Source organism: Sphaerodactylus townsendi, linkage group LG04 (genome assembly GCF_021028975.2).
Source record: "Sphaerodactylus townsendi isolate TG3544 linkage group LG04, MPM_Stown_v2.3, whole genome shotgun sequence".
NCBI lineage: Eukaryota > Metazoa > Chordata > Lepidosauria > Squamata > Sphaerodactylidae > Sphaerodactylus > Sphaerodactylus townsendi.
In genome coordinates, this window is record NC_059428.1 from 15,053,680 (window position 1) to 15,075,260 (window position 21,581).

A 21,581-nucleotide genomic window follows, 5' to 3' on the forward strand; every position below is an offset into this window, starting at 1 on the left:
CTTTGAGGCAGCGTTTCCCCAACAAGAGCGCTTCCAAGCGCTCTGGGGAAACGTCGGCTTCGCGGCGGTCGGGCGGCGGTCGGGCGGCGCAGCTGCGATGCAGCTGCGCCCCCTGTGCGAATGGCGGCCTGGAGACGGTGTTTTTGCCATCTCCAGGCCTCCATTAAATGCCCGTGTGGAATCGGCCATGGAGTCTTTTAAAGGGTGCCCAATCCAGCCTGTCTAGAGTAAACAGATTTTGGAGGGAAAAGTGAAATCTCCTTACAGTGTTAATCAGTGTTCCCTCAGAGGTGGCAGTGAGAATAAGCCTGACAGGATCTATTGAAGAACTTAGGGGTGTGCCTGCTCGCTCTCCGTTCAGCACCTACGCCACCTTTACCAGAGATGGCTCGTGGCAGCGATCATACTTTTGCAATTACCTTGACGATTGGGAACTGCACAAGAACGTGTGCGGGGGTAGTCGAGTCATTTATGAACCTCCACCATGAACATGCAACTATATCATATCCAGTGACGTTCTTGCATCTTAAAGGATCATCCTGGCACAGAAGCAAAAAAAAGAAAGAAACATAACTGTTGGATCAGTCTGGATAGAGAAGCTGGGCCCTTCCCAACAGAGTAGTGCCTTTTCAGCTGGGATGTCAGAGGGAACTTTCAGCACAGATAAGTTCTTCTGTACTTACATTGAAGGTGAGAGGCTGGAAAAGAGCCCCACTCAGCACAGCCACGACCCTGCAGGGAAACCACAGTCACTTGCATATAGAGTATAACATGAGCCCTCAGGTTCTGGACTTTAAATTGAAGAAGGCTTCTGAGAAAAAGACAGCTGGAAACAAGATAATTTGAAGTAGCATGAAACCATCTCAACTGCTCCCTAGATAGATTAGGTTATGACCGTCAAACTCCTGTTTTAATTATATTTATAATTACATTGTATTCCACCATTTTGGATTGAATGACTTATGTAGGAAAGACTTAATCCCCAGGTTAGTCAATCTTTCTCACACTCAACTACCTCAAATGGTTGTAGGGAGAATGAAATGGAGGAGGGATTAGAATTCCATATGCCCATCTAACCTCCTTAGAGGAGAAGCAAGAGAGAAATTTACAAACAACATTCAAACATGCATATGTTTAGGGCATCTGCATTTGTCATGGTTCTTCATTCTCATGCTGGGAGCACTCGTCTCCACCCACAGCCCAACTGCAGCTGTCCCAAGCAAAGATAAAATGATTTTTCCCACTTAGTGACCCTGTGCACATACGATTTTGTTCCCACAGCTGTGTCTGTAAGGGCTAGAAATGTAAAAAAGTCATCTGAAATGAATCCATCATTTTGATCAGTTGTGATCATAAGTAGGCAAGATTCTGAAATTCTTTGACTTTGAAATGTCGGCACGGCAATCTTCAGTGTATGGCTCCAGACCACTTTATCCACTTCAGATTCTGAGAAAAAGAAATGCAGAATTTTCCATCATCATAAACAAAAGCTGTATGTCATCTTTCTGCCCAATGAGGGCAATCGAAGCACCCAATAATTAAAAGAAAATAATGATCATATAAAAACAATGAAAACTAAGGTGCTGTGTGGTTTCCAGCATGGCCGTGTTCTAGCAGCATTCTCTCCTGACGTTTCGCCTGCATCTGTGGCTGGCATCTTCAGAGGATTTGATGGGGAGAGAATGCTGCTAGAACACGGCCATACAGCCCGGAAACCACACAGCAACCCAGTGATTCCAGCCGTGAAAGCCTTCGACAATACAATGAAAACTAAATTAAAAACACATACCGTATTTAATGCATAGAAAAGAGCCTTTAAAACACAGGTTTGAACAGAGGGAACTTTCAGAAAATATCAGAAAAAACCTTTCAAGAACTGAGCTGTGGGCAATGACAGAAAGAGAAAGATGAAAATCCCCGAAGAAAGTGCCACAGTTTAGTGCAACAGCCGCCCACTTCAAGAGACCCCTCGCCTAATTTCATGAGGAAGGGCATTTGAAGCAGAAACTTGGAAGATGATGTTAATGGCCTGAAAGGTTCATATGTGAGTAGGCAGTTCTTTGTGGCCCCTTAGTAGAAGCATATCTAATTCTGAACCTGACCAATCTTGATGGGGCCAGTCTCTCAGAAGACAGTTCTCATATGAACCCAGTTTTCAGAAGAAATACCAAAATTAAAATAAATGGAGGGTCCACTGAATTCCACTCAGAACAGCAAAGTGTTGCCTGCAAATGAAAAGCTGCAGCCTGATCATGGAAGTGATGACACTGCAGGTAGGAACAGGAAGAGGGTTGGGAAGCAGGTGAAAAGGAGGGCAGAGTGGTGAGGAGGTGGGGGGAGGAGGATCCCCACTACTCCCCAACGTTTCAGCCAGGTGGGTGGAATGGAGTCCCCTCCACCATCACTTGAGCTGTGCCAGGAGGGGGAGGGGGCTGCTGCAGAAGGCAGGTGGTGGCAGCGCTTCAGAGGGTGGACTGTCTGGGGAGTGCCCAGACGGCGAGTGATGTGGGAAAAGAACGGGTGGGAGGACAAAGTGGTGGGGAGGCAGAGCTGGGTGATGGGCAGGTGGGGATGGGACAGGTGTGCAGAGTAGTGAGTTGGGGCTGGAGTGTGGGAGGACAAAGTGAAGAAACGAGAAAAGGGTCCAACGGGAGAGCAACGGGGACCACTCAGTGAACATGCAGCTGCAGCTGCCTTATAACAGCTACTGCATCAGTCAGCACTGTCTGGCCTACCCCCAGCAGAAGTGGGATCAAATGAAGGAAAATTCTCTGTGTAAATTCCCTGGAATTGGCCACCACTGTGCTTCTTTTTTTAAAAAAATAGTTTTATTAAAAATTATAACCGTCATTATCAATGTCGTTTTCATCAACTTTCAAATACATAAAACATTCATTTTACAACTAAAAAAATAACAAACATCACAGGAAACAAAAAAATATATATTAAAACAATAAGCATAATAAAAGAACCCTAGGTAATAGCACTCCATCACTATATATCAACACCTTGAGATTACTTAATTCAAAGCAACAATCATTTGACTTCCACTAACTTTATGCGAGAATTTAACGTCAACCTCCTAAATCTTATAGTCTATCTCTATTGTATTTAATTTGGTTATATAACTCATATTAACTAATCTCTAGTCAGATTAACATAAATCTAGGTATCTTAACATTTTATTCCATATTTACATTTTTATAGTTGTTGTCCTATTGTGGCTCAATCCATGAGCCTTTCCAGGTTATCTATTGTTTATCTTCAACATTTTCTTAATATTTCTCAGAGCGTGCAATTAAACCTTAGCACTAAAAAATAGAACCCTCGAAGAGAGCCTTGGTACCTAACCTTCATCTTAACTTTATCTATATATATACAATGCATTTCTAACAGTGAATCAATATACTTATCTAAACTTATTTTTTTATGGTTTTCCCCAAAATTCTTCAAACGGTGCCCATGTTGACTTGTATTTCTTCAGGGGAATATCTTTCAAACGTGCCGACAGTTTGTCAATGTTTTTATAGTCTCTTAGAGAGTTGATCCAATCTTTGCATTTTGGGCTTCTACAGTTCTTCCAACTCTTCGCTAGCTGTATCCTTGCCGCCGCAGAGATATACAGAAACAAATTAATATTATCTGGTGGAACATTGTCTTGAAATATTCCTAATAAGTAGGATTCTGGTAACATTATAAATTTATGTCCCAAAATATTTTGTGTTACTTTGTGTGTCTTTTCCCAGTATTTCCTAATCTTTGGGCAAGACCACCACATATGCAAATAACTTCCTAGTTCTCTTTTACATCTCCAACAATGTTTTGGGTGTTTTTTATCCATCTTATTCAGTATTACTGGGGTCATATACCATCTATGGTACACCTTTAAGTAGTTTTCTTTCAAATCCGTACTTAACGTATATTGATGTTGAATTTTTCTTGATTTCTCCCAGCTATCATATTCTACATTTTTCCCCAGATCTTGTGCCCATTTTATCATTATTTCAGTCACATTTTCTTGTTCTAGTTCTAATGCCAATATGAACTGATAAATTCGGCTGATCATTTTCTTTTTTATTATCCCTACTATCTTGTCAAATTCATTTTCTTTTCTTTCTAGTCCCCATATTTTGCTATCATTTTCAAATTCCTCTCTCAGTTGGAAAAAGGAGAACCAGTGGCAGTCTGTTTTCCCTATTTTAATCTCGTTTCTCAATTTTAAATTCGGTTGGTTATCATCCCAATCAATCAGGTCTTTATACCTTGGCCATGTACCTTCCGCTTTGCATTGGTGGTTCTGCAAGGCTTCCAACCTTGATACCCACACCGGGAGTTTTCCATATAATTTATACTTGTATTTATTCCAAATAGTTATAAGTGCCCTCCTTATTATATGCTCATTAAAGGTTTTAGTTGGTTTTTCATTGCTTGGCCACAAGTAGCCATGCCAACCTTTTACATTATCATAACCTTCCAGTGTGAGTAAACTTCTGTTTTCAAGTTTTACCCATTCTTGTATCCACATAAGTGCACACGAATCATGATAAAGTCTCATATCTGGCAACGTCCAGCCTCCTTTTTCTTTTGATTCAATTAATGCTGTATATCTTATTCGTGGCTTTTTATTGACCCACAAGAATTTGGTCAGATCTTGCCTCCATAGATCGAATGTCTTTTTTGTTATTATTATCGGGATATTTTGGAATAGATAGAGCATTTTTGGCAAAATAACCATTTTAATAAGTGCTATCCGTCCTGATAGGGATATTGTTAGTTTCTCCCACTTATTGAGATCAATCTTTATTTCCTTCCAAATTTTTGTGTAGTTATTTTGGAAGAGATTTTTATTAGATTTTTCAAGGTAAATTCCTAAATATTTAATTTTGGAAGCTACTTGTATATTTAATTGTTCCGATAAGTTTTGTTCTTGTTTTTTGGTTAGGTTCCATATTAACATCTTCGTTTTTTGATTATTAATTTTGAATCCGGCGAGTTTTCCAAATTTATTTATTTTATTTATAACAGTCTGTAATTCTGTTTCTGGGTTTTTAACAAATACCACCAGGTCGTCAGCGAAGGCCTGTAATTTATAATTTTCTTTTTTTATTTTCACACCTTCATATACATTGTCAGCTCTTAATCTATTCAACAGCACCTCAAGTACTATATTGAATAGCAGAGGTGATATCGGACACCCCTGCCTTGTCCCTTTGCCTATGCTAAATTTTTCTGCTAATTTACCATTTATTTTCAATCTCGCGTGCTGTTCTTTATATATGCTTTCAATCATGTTCATGAATTGGTCTCCCATATCCATTTTTTTTAGTACCGTTACCATAAATTCCCAGTTCACGTTATCAAAGGCCTTTTCGGCATCAACAAATACAGCCGCCAAGGTCTCGTTTGGTGTTTTTCCCATTCTCTCAATGATGTTTAGTACCATCTGGACATTTTTATGTCCATTTCTGCCCGGGATAAAGCCTGCTTGGTCTGGGTTAATGTATTCCTGCATTATTGATTGTAATCTTTTCGCCATTATTGCAGTGAAGATTTTATAGTCATTATTGACTAACGAGATCGGCCTAAAATCTTTTGGTTGTAATTCTGGTAAGTCGGTTTTAGGTATCAAAGTTATATGGGCTTCTTTCCAGGAGTTTGGAATTTTCCCCCCTGTTAGTATCTTATTAAATATTGTTGTAAGTTGGGGTGTTACAATATTGCAGAATTTCTTATAATAGTTTATAGCCAGGCCATCTGGTCCTGGTGCTGTACCCATCTTTGCGTTTTTAATTGCAATTTGTACTTCCTCGACAGATATTTGTCTATTTAATAATTCTTTTTGGTTTATTGAGATTGTTTTTACCTTGTTTTCTTCCAAATATCTTTCCATCTCGAGATGGTTTGTTTTTTCTTGCCCATATAATTCTGCAAAATATTTTGTTAATTCCTCCTGTATTTTGTTTTGTTCCGTCACGGTTTCATTTTCAATTTTCAATTTATTTATTAATCTTTTTTCTTTCTCCTTTTTAATCTGGGCTACTAGCCATTTTCCCGGTTTATTTGCCTGGGCAAAATGTTTTTGTTTCAAAAATTTCAACCCATTCAATATATCTCTCCACCATCTTTTTTGTATTTCTTTTTTATTAATATAATTTTTTCTTTAATTTGCTGGTTTTTTTGGGTTCTCTGAAGCTGTTTTTCTAGATTCTTCAACTCCTTTATTTGTCTCTCTTCTTTGTTTTTCCTTTCTTTTTTTAAGATGCTTTCTTTTTGTAGGAGGGTGCCTCTTATAAAGGCTTTACTTGCCTCCCAGATAATGTTCTCATCTTGAATGGATTTGGTGTTTAGCTCAAAATACTCTATCAGTTCTTTTTCAACATCCTTTACTATCTTATCTTTCTCCAACATCCAATCTTTTAATCTCCATGGTCCCCTTTGTATTCTATGGCCCAACTCCCATTTAATAGGACTGTGATCTGACAAAATTCTAGGGCCAATTTCAATGTTTTTTCTAGTAAGTTTCCATTTGCCCAGGCCATGTCGATTCTTGAGAGCGACTCATGTCTGTTAGAAAAGAATGTAAATTCTTTAGATGTGCTCTGTTTTTCTCTCCAGACATCTTTAAGTCCGAGAAGCTCCATACCATCTCTAAACCCTTTTGACAGTGTGCACTCTCTTATTTTGAGTATTTTGTTCCCTCTTGTTTTAGTTATTACCTGTTTATCCAGTTTAAAGTCGGTCACTGTGTTAAAGTCGCCTATTATAATTGTGTTTTCATAGTTATAATTTAATAATAGGTCAATTAGTTTTTTATAAAATCTGCTTTTTTCTTGTTTGGTGCGTAAATTCCCACCACTAAGATGTTCTCCCTATCCCAATCAATTTCAACACCCTCGCTTCTTCGTCTCTGAATACTTCTCTTGGGTTTAGGCTATTTTTGATATATAGAGACACACCTCTTTTTTTTGTTTATAGCAATTGTGGAACCCTCTCCCTAGATTCTCCTTCTCCAGGTAGATCACATGGTCTTTTTTTACGTGTGTTTCCTGTAGACATAATATCTCACATTTTTGTTTCCTTAAATAGTCAAAGACTATCTTTCTTTTTTTTGCACCATTTAGTCCATTGACATTATTTGAAAAAATATTTAAATTCATTGTTAGTATAGCAGTCAATAGTCAAATTATATATTAAAACAATATACACTCTAGTAAAGCACTATTAATCACCGTGTCAACTCAATTTACACTAATCATCGGATCATAGGGGAAGAGGTAAATTATAACCTTAACTAAAGATCTCTTTTCCAGCAACCTGCTTTTCATATTCCCAATTTGTTGTGGGGTTAATATTTTTTTCCCCTTCTCTTACTCCCCATTTCATTAACCAAAGAAAAATATATGTATTTATACCAAAAAATAAATTAAAAGTCTTAACTTACAATCATGATAGCATAATTAATCATATAGTCCAATAGCTCGTCCAATTTGTTATCTTAATCATGCTATGTATATAAACATAATTCCAGTTTGTCTTAAGGCCAAATGTATTCTAAATCTTACCATTCAACACGTCTTTTGGTACTCTTTAGACTAAGCCCAGTTCCTTCTTGAACTTTTTCAGAAACTCATCTGCTTTAGTCAGTGTGTCTAAGTTAGTTTCTTTTCCTTTCCAAAAGAACGTGACACCTTCAATTGGGTTCCATCTATATCTTATACTTTTCCTTTTAAGTGCGTCAGTTAAGGGACAGTATTCCCTTCTTCTTTTTAGAATAATTCCTGGAGTTTCCTTAAGTACTCTTATATTTTGTCCCTCTATCTGGAGCTTTTGTGTTGTTTGTTTGTAGAAAATCTCCTCTCTTATCCATTTCTTAGTAAAAGATATTAAGATATCCCTGGGTGCTCTTCTTTCTTTCGCTGATTTTGTATTAACTCGGAATATCTCATCTACTTCCATTTCGAAGTCTTCTTCTGTCATTTGTACCAGATCTGCTAGAGGGGGTATTACCATTTGTCTCAAGTTTTCCTTGTCTAATTCTTTTAGGCCCCTTAGTCTTAGTAGTTTCTCTTTTTGCTTCAGTTCTAGGAACACTATTTTGTAATCCAATTGATCTAATTGTTGTTTTTGTTGAGACATTTCTATTTTTACTTCTTCTAGATTGCTTTTAGTTTCTTTTAAATCTGTAGTTAATTGCAAGATAGTTCCTTCTAGCTTTTTGACTGTCCCCAACTCTTCTTCAATTCTTGTCAGCCTGTCTTTGGTCACTTCCTGGTTAGCTACGATTTTCTCAAGCATTTGTTCCATTTTTGTTGTGTATTCTGGTCCATTTTTCTCTGGTGTTTTAGTTTCTGTATTCCCCGTCTTTGCCAGTCCATTGTTACGTCTGGTTGCCATCACTATTCCGTTTTTGTTGGGGTTATTCACCACCACTTTATAGCTTTAAAATGTTGACCACAGGTTGCTGTCAGTATTGCCCTCTTCCCCTATACCCCTGCTGTCTAGCCCGATTGCATCTCAGGTGGAAGTTGCCTTAAACTTTTTACCTCCTCCACACGCTCACTCTTCCAGCCACTCTTCTTCTATGTGCGCTGCCGTCTGTCTGCGTCGCAGTGCCCCTGCTCCGCCCCTGCCCGGATTCAGTACTCCTGCTTGCGTCTGCAGCCCACACGCGTCGTTTTCCAATATGCGTCGACTCAGTGCTTAGCAGTCTTATTGGCACATCGCTTTGCCCCTGCCCATACTCAAGCCGCTTGAGTCGCTCGTTCACAGCTGCGGCACACTCTCCCTTACTCCTGGTATGCACCAATTTGGGGTTTCCCCGGCTTCCTGGTGCGTCGCGTCTCTCCGCCCACACCCTCGTCACGTGTGTGTGTGTCTTCTCCCGTCGCGCGCGGACTCGGAGCTCTCGGGTTTACCAAGGCTCTTAGGAGATTCCGTCTCAACCTTCTTCTATCAACAACGCTTTTTAAAGGTACAATCCCCTTCAGATTTAAGCAACTCTTGCCAATTAGGCTCCGCTTGTCCTTTAAATGCTGCTATAGAATAGCCATTTCACTGTTAAATTTGTTTACCACAGTTCTAATTTTCCGCGTTTACTATTTTGTTTAGCTCTGTGGTCTGATATGGTTTTTAAAGTTTTATATCACCACTCTCGTCTTTCACATTCTACTTACTCGTTTTTTTCTCTGTATTCCGTAAGCTTTCCGCTCTGTCTGTGTCTCTGTCTAGAGATTATTCTCGCCAAATTTTATTACAGTTTGCTCCAACTGAGCCCTCGGTCTTGTTTTACTTCAGTTGTCTCCGTTCTCCGTTCTCTTCTATTTGGTGTTGAGCTATAAGGCTTGCTGTGCCGCCATTTGGCGTTTGCCTCTCCCTTCCCGCTGCAATTGAGCCCCTCGCGTTTTTGGCTTGCAAGGGGTCGTTCTGGTGTTGTCTTTTGCTCTCCCCCAGACTCTACTGGAGGATGGGGGTCTGTATCTTCCGTACAAACCCTTTTTGCATGAGGGTAGGGAGCTTAAGCTTTCTCCCAGCTAGGAGCGAGCTGTTGCCTGGCTTTGCTCAATACCAGAAGTTACCACTGTGCTTCTTGACCAGACTTCACCTGGGAAGTGGCTTCCAGGGGGTTCGAGTGGGGTTTCCAGGTTGGGATGTGAAGACATGGGAGACGTTTGAAGTTGGTGAAGTTGCCAACGTCATTATACCGCTTCTAGGTACAACTTGCCAATCACAACCGGCAGGTCTAGGAATAAGAGCTACCCATTGCCATCAGCACGGGGCAGTGGTGGCAGATCTTTAATTCCTCCTCCTGCTGCCACTCAAATGGGCAGCAGGCATCAGCCTGTGGGAGGCCTCCCTCCATAGCAAGAGCTCTGGCAAATCTTCACACTTTAAAATGACAGGGCTGCAGGAAACCTGCCCCAAGAACATTTGGCCTGAGGGATTGGAATAAATAACACTTAATTGTAGTTGAGTCTTTTTTAGAAGACTAAACAACCATACAAACAGACTGGAGCCCATGGACGGAGTTTTGGAAAGCATGAGGGTGCGCTTGTGAGCTGCTTGAGGGGGGGAAAGTCAGTTTTTTCCCTTTTAAAAAATCTATTGCAGCCTAGGGTGAAATCCCCTCCAAATGAATTCAGTCACTCTTAATCGCTTGCAGGCTAAAAAAGAACTCAAGTCAGGCTGAGGTTTGCAGGTGTTCAGAAATAATTCCATGGGGACACCACGGTAGTTTTACAAATTAAAAAAGCAATCAGGGTTGGGCTGTGTTCAGTTTATTTAGTAGCCTCCTGTACCAGCCAGCTTGCTGTGATCGAGAAGGAGGGCAGAATGACTGACAGCAGAGTGCAGTGCAGGCCTGAGGGAAAGGCCAAAGAGAACAGCCATGGCAGCAGGGAGAGCAATGGGAGGGTGGCAACCTTCCCTGTGCGGAGTCTAGCAGCAGAACCAGCCCACCCACACCCCATCATCTGGTCTTGCTGTAGATTGCAAGGATTCCCCTTCAGAAGGCCTTCGGGGATAGCGAAGGAGAACAGCCTGGAGTCCCCCCCCACACACACACACACACCCCGCCCCAGGACTCACTCCAAAAGCTGTCAAAATATCATTTCTTGAATTAGTACTTACTATCCAGCCACTTCTGGGAAGTCATGCTGATTGTATCATAGTAGATTATTATTCTAAAATAGGGCAATAGCTCGCTGTTAATGAAGGTATAGTTGTAGTGGGGGTCAGGAAGGTTCACGAATTCATCCAGCGCCTTCAGGTCCATCAGCCAAACAGTCGGCAAGAAAGCAGCCAAGAGGAGAAGGCTCAGAGGATGCATGTCCCAGCACCTAGTTGGGCCCTTTGCCAGTCCTCTTCTGCACAGCATCTCCTGCCTCACTACTGACAGAGAGGACTCATCCACAGTCCTTTTCAAAGCTCCAGCTGAAAGTACCCTTTCAGAAAGGGGATGATGATGCACACTGAAGCCTCCAGGTCAGCTTTAAGAACCCCACTCGAGTCTCCCTCGAGCTGCGAAATCACTGGCAGAAGTCCTGCCAAAACAATGACCCATTTTGTAAAATTACCCCATGTTCCAAAGGAGGAACCAGGAAAGAGCTGCTTGCTTCTTGGCAGCGCCTTGACATTAAGGAGAACTTAAAGCTATTGTGGTGTCGTGTTTAGAAACGTGGACTAGGATTTGGCAGACCCAGGTCTAATGTCCACTCTGCCACTGAGGAACCCTGGACAAGTCGCTCTTTTTCAACCTAGCCTCCCTGTTATACCCCTGACTTGGGATCCTTCTTTTGTTCATTCATTTGATGCCATTTTAGAAATAGTACATCCCTCAGCACACTTGCCCTCCTGAGAATTTCACTGTCGACGAGGCAAACTGTAGCCCTGGGAAAAACCTGAGTAGGATGCCCCCCCATGGGCAGCCACCCCACGATGACCGAAAAAAATTTTTTTTGTGCCAGGTCATTGGTGCCTGCAGGGGGTGCATTTTTAGACATATCAGGGCAGTCTCCTGATGAGACCCTGAAAGTTTTGAGACTTTGTCTTCAGAAATGTGCCCCCCCAGCCTGCACCCCCCCCCTCAATTGAAAGCAATGCAGAAAACTCAATGCCGGACAAAGATTCTTGGGCGAATTTCTGGGATGTTCCTGCAGGGGGTGCACTTTTGGACGTATTGGCACCAAAATTTCAGAGTATCATCTGGAGACTGTCCTGATGGCACCCCCAGCTTGGTGCAGTTTGGTTCAGGGGGTCCAAAGTTATGGACCTTCAAAGGTGTAGCTCCCATCTCCTATCAGCTCCCTTTGGAAACAATTGGGGATGGGGCACCCCCTTTGAGAGTCCATAACTTTAGACTCCCTGAACCAAACCTCACCAAACCTGGGTAATAGTATCAGGAGAATTTCCCGAAAAATCTCTGAAATTTTGGTGCTTCTACTAAAACTGCACCCCCTGCAGGCCAAAAAACAGAAAAAACACTGAAAATAGAAAACCCTCCACAAATGAGACTCCTCCATTTTTGGCAACCACCCATGGGCGCCCTGGGCATCTGCCCACTTTGCCCCAATGGGAGTTCACGCCCACTGGAGGATAACACAGGAAGTCAGCATATTTGGAGCCCAGCTCTCATGGGGGAGACTTATGGACCCCAAGGGGTTCCAGAACATCCTGCAAGAGTCACCACCTACTGATGACTCTCTCAAAGAGCTGGTAGTAGGAAGCTGAAGAAACGAAGCTCTCTAAAGCAACTGGAATTGTTGCACCATGGCATCCTCTACATCCCTGAAGGTCCAAATCCCAGCTTCTTTGGTATGCTGAGGAGCTGAGGAGGACTAAACAGGAACTGAAGATGATCTGAAGCGGCTTGAATGTGTGGCGTACTTCACAATGAGAGGAATCCAAGACACTAGTTTACAGAGGGTAATCGAGGAGGGAAATGATCCTAACCCTAACCCTAACCCCTAACAATGTGTCTTGCCATCTGGAGCATTTAGCTGGATTGTTTTTAAATGGTTTTAATATGATTTGTTTTTTTATTGATTATATGGGAATTTTATGCTTATGATTTTTATGCTTTATGCCATTGTAAGCCACCCTGAACCCCATGGGGGCAGGGCAGGGAGTTAATAAATGTAAAATATAAATAAATAAAATGTAATAAACCTTATACATGTATTTATTGAGTTGGTCCAGCATATGATCTGTAATGCCTTCCAACTCAAAGTCTAATAGCTTGACAGAGATACTTCAGAACAGGGAGGTGTATTGTCCACCGAGGAATAGTTACTGTGTTTGTTATTTCAGCATTTCGGGTTTTAAAAACAATTTCACTGACTCTTTGATTAATGGCTTACTGGATCTTTGGCCCTCCCAGACACATGCCCAGGAGAAATGCCTTGGGTGTATAATCAGAAGAGTGTCAGACATGTTCCTTCCTCCTAAATGTTCTGGGGATCTGCAACTGGTCTCTTCCAGTCACTAGAGTGTGCAGGATCCAGTGTTCTTTTCGATGTTGCATTTTATATTTCGATGTTCTTTCGATGATCTTTTTCTTTTGATAAGTTGCATCTTTATATTTCTTTCGATGTTGCATTGATATCCCTGCCCTTCCTCCCTGGAATTCAGAGCAGCAAAAGTGGTTCCTCTGGCCCTTATTAGGTGCTGTACCTGTACTAAGATGACTCATTCTTGGATGGAGGTTCTTCAAATCCTTAGGGCTGCAGTGGAATTTTTCTTTGGAACAAGCCCATGGAAACAACACCCAAAAAAGCTCCACTAAATGGTTTTACCGATCATGTGGGACGACCCATTTCCAAGTGGAGCCACACGGAGAAGAAAAGAACTAAACAAGTTTTTGGGCCATACTAACGGTATCCATCCTAACATCCAATTTACTGTGGAAAAAGAAAATGAGGGAAAACTACCATTTCTAGATGTCTTACTCATCCGCAAACCAAACCAACAATTGGTCCACACAGTATACAGGAAAGCCTACGTACACTGATAGATACCTTATATACTTGCGCATAAGTCTACATTTTCAGCACAATTTTTGTGCTGAAAAAAGCTCCCCTCGACTTATACACGAATGAACGGGGGGGGGGAATGGGTGGTGAGTGAAAAGAGGCTGGGAGCTGAGGGTGTTTTTCTGCACCTGCTCCCGGCTATGTGGACACAAAGGCAGCTCCCAGGTAAGCCTTGGTCTGTTGCTTCGCAGCACTACAGGTTTCCAGTAGCTTCATCCACATTGAGTATTCAGTGAATAGGTGTGAATATTAAATATTAACTTTATATGTTACAGAAATTTTGTTCAGCCATACTCATTGGGAAATCCGCACCATTGGAGCCCATGGTGGCAGGAATCCACCCCACACACACACACACACGGGGTGCCCTGGGGTGTAGCCACTGCCAGCACCTTTCTCGCCCCTCACCCAGTGTTTTTGGAAAGCAGGTGGGACTTTTGTCCAGCTGAGCTTGCAGGCCTGCAAAAAAGACTTGCTTTGGGGCAGCACCTGCCATTACCACACCAGCATTTTCACTGTGTCATGATAAGCTATCCATGTTGAAGGAGAACCTGCAGGGACTTTTTAAAAAAGTATCTTGTTGAACATCTTCCCTGTGAAACTCTGAAGAGATACTGTCTGTGAGAGTTCTATATTCCACTGCAGAACTTTTAAAGTTATTGTTGACACCATTACTGTTTTTCTTTGAAATAAATATTCAAAAACATTTTTATTGGTATCTATTTTTATTTTTGAAATTTACCAGTAGCTGCTTTTCGCGTGATCCCATCCTAGACTTATACTCAAAGTCAATAGAAAGTTTGACACAGTTTTTTGTGGTAAAAATTAGGTGCCTCGGATTATATTTTGGGTCAAGCTTATGCACACAACTATATGTGGTATCTACACTTAAAAACTCCAATCACTTCCACCCAGGACAGAAAAGGAGCACAATAAAAAACTTTGGTGGTAGATCGTGAACCCCACCTCCTCCTTCAAGAAGAACTGAATCACCTAAACTGGGTTCTACAGGCTAAGCGATTTACTCTACTACAGACATCAAAAGAGTCTGCAAGACCAAAGAACAAGCCACATGAATAAAGATAAAGCTTGCTCCCAGTTCAGAGAGGTTCTGAAGAGAACCCAGCCAGCAGGCTTCATGTGTGTGTAGGAGTGGGGAAACCAAAATAAGTCCTTTTGGAGACTCATAAGGGGTGAACCCACCCCGCAGACCAAGAAGTTCACCAAGCCTTGATGCTGGCTATTGCCAGGAGGAGCCTCCTGGAGCCACCTCCTATGAAAGTCTGGGTGTCTCTACCTTAAAAAATGTGCAGCCTGTTTACACACTCCAGAAATTCCCCATTGGCTACAATGGAGCCAAGACTACTGCCACAGCAGAGAATCTGGGCAATTTCTTGGGGTGCCCACAATGTCCGCGAGCAATTCTTAAAACTATTAGCACCAACATTTTAACTTGGTATTATCTTCCGGAGGCTGTCCTGATGATACCATCTCCTGTTAACCCCAATGGAAAAAATGGAGGAAGGGGCACCCACCTTGGGGGTCCATTACTTTGGCCCCCCCCTCAACCAAACTTCACCAAACTTGGGTCACATCACTGGGACAGTCTCTGTGGATGAGGCCACTGAAATTGTATGGTGCCCCTAAGCTTTTAAAAAATGCATGCTTGCAGGCTGAAGCGATAAAACTGCTACGCCAAAAAAAGCCCAAATAAGAAGGCATTTGGATCTATCTTCAGAGTTCACGGTAGGATATATTCAGGCCAATTATGGCCCGAATATGCCCAAATTCACCCAGATTCCAGCCAAATCTGGGATTTGGTACACCCAAATTGAGAAGGATTCACTCAGCAGCGGTCGTGGTAACAGCAGAAGCGAGTTAAGGGAAAAGAATACGCATAGGAACCGGGGCGTTGTTCACTTCAAAGAACAGAAGGGTTTTATTCCTTGTTTCCAAAATCACAAAACAGTCTGACAGAGTGCAGTGCAGCAACTGGATAACCAAAGCACACATAGAGCAAACTGTTCTGTGCATATATATATAGACATATATATATGCAGAATACAGAGGGCGAAGGCGGGATAGAAATTTAAAGTATAAAATAAATAAATATAAATAAATAAATACAACCAATCAGGGGAGTTGAGTGGATGCAATCACACTAGATGAATAGCTTAGTCATGGTTGCATCACCCACCTGAAACTAGGTGAAAGCTGTCAAGTAGATTTTGACAGCCAAGCTGTCATAGAAACGAATTGTTGATCCTAATTGTCCAGAGTCCTAACACCCTTCCAAAAAAACTACTCATGACAGTACCTTTATTACTTTCCAGCTGTTTCTAACATTGTCTGATGCTTATTCTGTGGCTTACAGCTTTGAAAGTAAAACACATCAGCAACATTTCTCAGGCTCTGTCTCAACATGGAAGCAGAGTTGAATAGTTCCATTCTGTACTAGCTCTCTTAACATTCTGGTACTTTACTCCTATGTGTACTTAGTTCTTGTCTTCATGAACGTTTTGCAGTCTCTGCTACATGCGATGCAGAGTTTGTGAATCATCAGAAAAAAAAAAACATGATTATAGGCTTCTTTATGGGATTCACCTAACTCAGTTAGGCAGTGTTCTCAACCCAAAGTAGTTCTGAACATGTTTCGGAACAATGCATGAGAACTCAGCCTCAGAAGTGTGGACAGGCTGATTGTGGTCTGTTTTCTAGGAACGCAGGGTGATAGCTACGCACCATACTTGGAATGACAAAACCAGTACAGGACTTCCTGTCTGCCACAGTCTGCAAATGAACTATCTGCAATAGTGCGCAATCCTCTGTGCTTTCGTGGACTGGATCAGTAAAACCATGATCGCTTAGTTCCTTTGAAATTACCCTAACCATCGTTTAACACCCTCCCAATCACATTTGCTGGAGAGCTTGCTAGCTTCTTCTGCTTAATAGCGTGCTAACAGCGAAGTACTTTATATCTGGCAGTGTCCAGTTAGATATATGTAGGAGACTACCTGCAACAGATTTGTACTAGTTCAGGGGATTGTTGAACTCCTCAACTTTCACTAACTTTCTGAAAGTCTAGGGGCATTGGTGTTGTGGCAACCTTGCCTTGATAATCTAGTCTTCAGCACCAATTCATTTATTTTGTTCCTTCTGATTTAGGAGATAACCTGTTGCTTTTGGTGTAGAAATAATATCAATAGCAAGTAATGTTTGATAAAACCTAAGTCCTTTAAGAACATACATGTGCTGAGTTGTTTGTACAATTTGTCAAATTGTTGTTTAGATCTTGCACACACACATATGTCATCAACATAAAGAAGAGAATGACCTCTTTGATTCTTTTTTAGTTCCCCTGATGTATAAGCATCAACAGTACGAGACTGCTTAAACCCCAGTTTAACGGCAGTAGCCACTGCTCAGTTCATCATGCCAGTTGGGGCACCAGCTTGTTTTAAACCATACAAAGAAGGCGTGCAAAAGATAAGCAGTATTTGGGTCTGCTTCTTCATACCCTGCGTGCAGGTTTCAGATAAATTGCTTCCCTTCAATTTAGCATTTAAAAAAAGCACACTGGAGATCATAATGCTTCCGCATAAAGCCTTTCTTTTTACTAGCTAAATGCAAACATAGCTCTCAAAGACTCAGGTCGGCTGTGGGGAATAGGTCTGGTCAATTCAGCAAACGGTCTTGCACAAAACCCCTGAGCGACAAGCCTTAGCTTTATACCTTTGAGTACCCATTTCTCTAAGTAAACTCTTTTCCTCAAACACCCACGCTGACCCACTGTCTCCCTCTCCTCGGCAAAACAGTCTTGTAAACACCTGTTGTTGCACTAAGGTATTATACCTCAGCCATAACTGCGCGCCAGAGCTCTATTTCAGCTGGCGGTGGCTGCTTAACATCTCTTGCCGGGAGCTTGGCTCTGATACCTGTGCTTGACAAACATAATGGCGTTTGAAGCCCATACCTGTCAGGAGTGGTATCCCCTTTGTAGACCTATCAGAGGCAATGTAGGCACTTTAATTTGTTTCTCATCTTCTTCACTACCAAGCTAGTGTCACTGTCTTGCAGCCCTTCCCTTCTCAGCTTTCTTTCTTGGGGTACGCTTGCCACTGCCAGAAGCGGTTGGTTGACCTTGAGCTGCTGCGAGCAATCTGCTGCCCTGGCGGTTCTGTTAACCCCCCCCCCCCCATGCTGAGTGAAAGGTAGCAAAACCTCTGTGTTAGCATGGATAGTTCCCATCCTGCATGCTTTTCTTAAAGGTTGCGCTTCGAGAGATCCTGGCAACCTTCCCATAAGATGTGCAAAGCGAAAGCGCGCAGCCTCCAGATTCATAACCAAAGAGCCGCAATCTCACCTGCACCTCTGATCCCCCACTTCCGCCTTTGGAGTCAGGGTACCAACACATTAGCATAACTGCCAAAGATATGCGAAATGATCCAGAGATGGATCTTTCTGAATTACAGCAAAAAATAAGGACTCTGGTTCACACTAGAAGCCTATGCTCTGTTGGTCAAGCAAGTCGGCAGTGTTCACAGCCTCAGCCCAGAAATGTTCAGGAATGTTGGCATCCAGAAGCAAACCATGGTTTTATGGTATGTAGGCCCCATTTTCTTCTCAGCAACCCCGCTTCTCAAGGAGAGCAAGGGTTGTGCTTTAATGGCGATATGCCTTTCTTTCTCAACCAGTTCTGGAAACCCAGAACCCAGGAATTCACCTCCTCTAGCTGTCTGAGAAGCCAGCCACTTTATGTGAAAACTGTCTTTCCACCGTTAAGCCACCCAATTCTTTAAACTTAGGTAAGCCTCTTCAGCTTGGATTTCAGGAAAAAGACTATGGAGTGAACCTGCTATAGTCATCCACCAAAACCATGTGGTACCTCTTGCATGCCCTGGCTGGTTGAAATAGTCCAGCAAGGTCTGCATGAAATTCAGATAAAACAAATGGCCTATCTGACTGTTCTGAAGTGCTTTCCTTGTGGTAGAAGGAAATGCCTTTACTTTAACCTTTACTGCACACAGTACAATCAAGATAATTAGGGACGGGACTTGGCTTTCAAAACCACACAACCTGGACATGTTCCCTAGCACTTTGAAACTGGCATGTCACAGCACATGGTGCATATAACAAATACAGTCATCATGCATATGGTTTTACAGTTAATCTGATTATTAGCCATGCTTTGCCCTACTAGCGTGTTATATTAGCTGATAAAGGTTATTCCTGCATTATGCCCATGGCACAGACTCTCCCTTGTTTCTTAATAGAACAGGTCTGCCCACTAAAGTTCCACCACATAACCCTCGGCTGTCAATCTTACAACACTTAACAAGCAAAATTCAAATGAAGGCACAAAAAATATACATTACTCAAGAGAATACCATTTAGAGCAGGAACAAATGTTGTTGATCCTTGTAGTTGCCCACCTTTGCTGTGGTGCCATCAGCTAAACAAACATGGTCAATAACGGGTTAGGCGCTGCGTGGTCAGTAAGGAGACTTTCCTTATCTCACTATATGCTCCAGGGTACCAGCAGAGTCAATAGGCCGCAGGTGAGTTAGAGTCCCTTCCCTTGCTTGTTGCAGGAAAGTAGATGCTTGTGATTCCTGGGTATGTTAGCCTCGCTTTCAAGGTGGCTTGTTCCTTCCTCTGCTTCGCTTTTGCGTTTAGCACAGGCCACGTGCAAAATGGCCAGGATTCCTATAGCAAAACATGTTGCCACAGCACAGGAAGTAGGGGCGGCCAGAATCAGCAGGAAAATCCTCTCATGCAATGATTTCTCAGCTGTGCTCCTCGGGCTGGTGTAGTGCCTCTGTTTCTGGTGGTCTAGCAGCTTGGCAGTGGCGTAATCTGAAGTCAGCGTGAATTCGCGGCGCTCTGGAAACTACATACCAACTGGTCCCAGCTGCACATCCAGCGGCGACAGTAACAGATAAAGCTTTGTGGGAGTCTTCGACTGTAAACCTCGATCAGCGAAGCTGTGCAAACGGTTCCCGCGCATCTGCTTCAGATGCTCTCAAACACAGATCCTCCTGGCTCTCATTTTGAGATTAAGTTGCTACAGTTGTTCCTTGTGAGAGAGGACCTTTGCCCCTGCCGACTCAATGTTGATAGGTGCTGCTGCAAAAGCCATGCCGCCTTGGCTGCAGTCTCAGCTTCATGCAGATAAAACCAACTATGAGTTTTCCACTGCTAGCAACAATAGCGCCGCGTGCTTTTTTCATCTTGCCGTCGGCTCGCTTAACCGTAGGGGAGCCACTGAGAGGGTAGGAGGTAACATCTCCACAGGTCCTCAACGTAATGAGATAGCTCTGCATCTTCTGGCTCCAAGCCGCCGGTATGCTCATTCAGCCTCTCAAACAGCAACCCGGACATTGTAGGAAGCCATGGCAATGGCTGAGTCAGACAGCAACGCGGTACACTCACTGTTACTCATGGGTAGCACGACAGAGCTGGGCCCATAACCTGAGAAGGATCTACTCAGCAGCGATTACGTGGTAAAAACAGAAGCAGTTAAGGAACAAACGGCGAAACCCGAAGCGTACTGTTCACTTCTAAAAAGAACAGAAGGGTTTTATTCCTTGTTTCCAAAATGCATAAAACAGTCTGACAGAGTGCAGTGCAGCAACTGGATAACCAAAGCACACATAGAGCAAACTGTTCTGTGCATATATATATATATATATATATATATATATATATATAGACATAAAACCAATCAGGGAGTTGTGATGCAATCACACTAGATGTGCTTAGTCATGGTTGCATCACCCACCTGAAACTAGGTTAAAGGTGGAGGATTGCATCAGCCAAGCTGTCAAGTAGATTTTGCTGATCTAATTGTCAAGTCCTAACACAAATCTCCATGCCTAACCACAACTGTAGAACTTTGTATTGTCGAAGGCTTTCTTTGGAGGCCAGACTCTTAATATCAAATCCCTACTGAGCTCCACCCCACCCCCAAACTCTGTCCTCTTCAGGCATCTCCCTCCTAATCTCCAAGAATTCCCAGGCTACAATTGGCAACCCTATCACCTACCTAGCCCTTTTGACTGGAGATGCCAGCGATTGAACATTGGACATCCTGTACATGAACCAGACAGTCCATCACTGAGTCACAATTTCTTCCAAATGATGGTTTCCATAGAAAAACTTCAGAATTGGGCCTTACAATCACGAATAATCGGGATTGAACAAATTGGATTTACCAAAGGGAAGTCGACACTTGACCATGTGATAGTCTTGGTGCATTTAGCCACCAAATATTTATGCAGGCCACAAAGCAGACTTTATGCTGCCTTTATCGATTTGAAGGCAGCTTTCGATACTGTTCCTAGATCACTCCTCTGGGCCAAGCTTGCTGCTTTTGGCGTTGATGATACACTCCTCTTCCTTATAAGGTACCAGCTGCCATATTAAATGTTCTCAGGAAGGTCTCCTTACTGACCCCATTAACTCCACCAAAGGGGTTAAACAGGGCTGTGTGCTGGCCCCTACTCTCTTTAACCTTTATTTGAGTGATCTCCCTTCAACCCTGGTTGATTCTAATTTTCATGCTCCCAAACTGTCCTCACATCATATATCAATTCTGCTCTATGCAGATGATTCCGTTCTACTCTCTCGGTCCAGAGTTGGATTGAGGCGGCTTATGAAGTGCTTTGCAGAGTATTGTGACTCCAATAGACTAACAATAAACTATGAGAAGACCAAGATAATGGTTTTTACTAGATCCTGGAAGAAATATGATTGGAAAATAAACAGTGTCCTTCTCGAACAGGTCAATCGTTTTAAAATACTCCTTGGCCTTCTTTTTTCACACAATCGTTCATGGATCCCCCATAAAAAAGCAGTACTTACCCAGTCATCATCTAGTACTTCTGGAATCCTCCGCTTTTTCTATAGCAGAGGGCACTCTTTTATTCCTGCCGCATTAAAGATTTTTAATGGGAAGATCGAATCCCAATTACTTTATGGGGTTCCAATCTGGATCCAGGCTGTCAACCATTCATTCAATTCTCTCCAATCCCTATTTTCCCATAAAATTATGGG

The 21,581-nt window shown here is 42.4% G+C and overlaps 1 long non-coding RNA gene across 1 annotated transcript; it reads right to left on the reverse strand.

Annotated features, from left to right (window-relative positions):
• Window positions 1-461: 461 nt before the first annotated feature.
• LOC125430517 lies at window positions 462-1,375 on the reverse strand. The gene is made up of 3 exons (XR_007244182.1): window positions 1,266-1,375; window positions 684-732; window positions 462-539 (listed from the first exon to the last, which is right to left on the reverse strand). It is a non-coding gene; the product is annotated as an uncharacterized LOC125430517 (long non-coding RNA).
• Window positions 1,376-21,581: the final 20,206 nt, after the last annotated feature.